At 44.0% G+C, this 1,065-nt stretch overlaps 1 pseudogene; it reads right to left on the bottom strand.

Moving 5' to 3' along the window:
- Positions 1-413: 413 nt before the first annotated feature.
- Positions 414-764, bottom strand: LOC128070554 (60S acidic ribosomal protein P1-like; annotated as a pseudogene).
- Positions 765-1,065: the final 301 nt, after the last annotated feature.

Below are 1,065 nucleotides of genomic sequence, written 5' to 3'. Positions count from 1 at the left end.
AAGGAGTGAGGAGTAATGACCTATATGGAAAAAGAATCTAAAATAGAGTGGATGTGTATATATGTGTAACTGACTTACTTTACTGTACTACTGAAACTTAACATTGTAAATCAACTATATGTAAATAAAATTTTTAAAATTTTTATATATAAAAAAAGATTGGATAGAGAGGAAAAAGGTGCAATTTGAGGTTGCAATCTCACAGAGTAAGATAGTCCTTCATAAGTGCTCTGAAATGAAGCAAAGGAACTAGGCCTTTGTGACTTTCACTGAGCAACCACTGCATGTGGGCTGCCCCTGAGAAGGGGGCATAACCTTAAGCAAGGCAGGTTCAACACAGGACAATTTCTTTCTTTCTTTCTTTTTTAGCAGCAAAGAGCTCAGGATTTTATTGAATGTGTTACTAAAGAAGTTTAGTCAAAAAGACCAAAGCCCATGTCATCATCAGACTCTTAAAATTTTTCTTTCTTTGCTTCTACTTTCTTGTCCTCAGCTGGGGCAGCAGTGTGGATTGGGCAGGACCTCCTATGGGTGCAGCACCAGCTCCTGGCATCAAGTCCACCAGCCCCCACGTTGCAGATGAGGCTCCCAGTGTTGACATTGGCCAAAGCCTTTGCAAACAAGCATGGCCAGAAATGCTCAACGTTTACATTGGCTGCTTTAATGAGGGCATTGATCTTATCCTCAGTGACCTTGACCCTCACCTCATCGCCACACAGGATGAGGACCGAATAGATGCAGGTGAGCTCCAAGGTGGAGGCCATAGTGCAGGCAAGTGCTAGATGGGGGCTGCTTGAAGTGGCACTAGTCACCCAGATGAAGTGAGGTTCTCACCACAAAATGGCCTTAGCTTCCTCAGAAGGACCAAGCACCTAAGCAGCAGCAGAGGAAAGGGCGACGCAGGACAATTTCTGAGGAAGTACTCAGTCATGAGTGGTCAGCAACCAATATTTCCAGCAGCTAGGAATAAGTGTCTCATTTCTAAATTGGGAGATGAAGAGGTGAGGGAAGAGGGTGGTGGTAGTTCTAAGTGACGTGTCACATGGCCACTGCACTTGTTTAACC

Source organism: Budorcas taxicolor, chromosome X (assembly GCF_023091745.1).
Source record: "Budorcas taxicolor isolate Tak-1 chromosome X, Takin1.1, whole genome shotgun sequence".
Classification (NCBI taxonomy): Eukaryota; Metazoa; Chordata; class Mammalia; order Artiodactyla; family Bovidae; genus Budorcas; species Budorcas taxicolor.
Note: the sequence above shows the minus strand (reverse complement) of the source record. Positions and strands in the feature narration are given on the sequence as shown.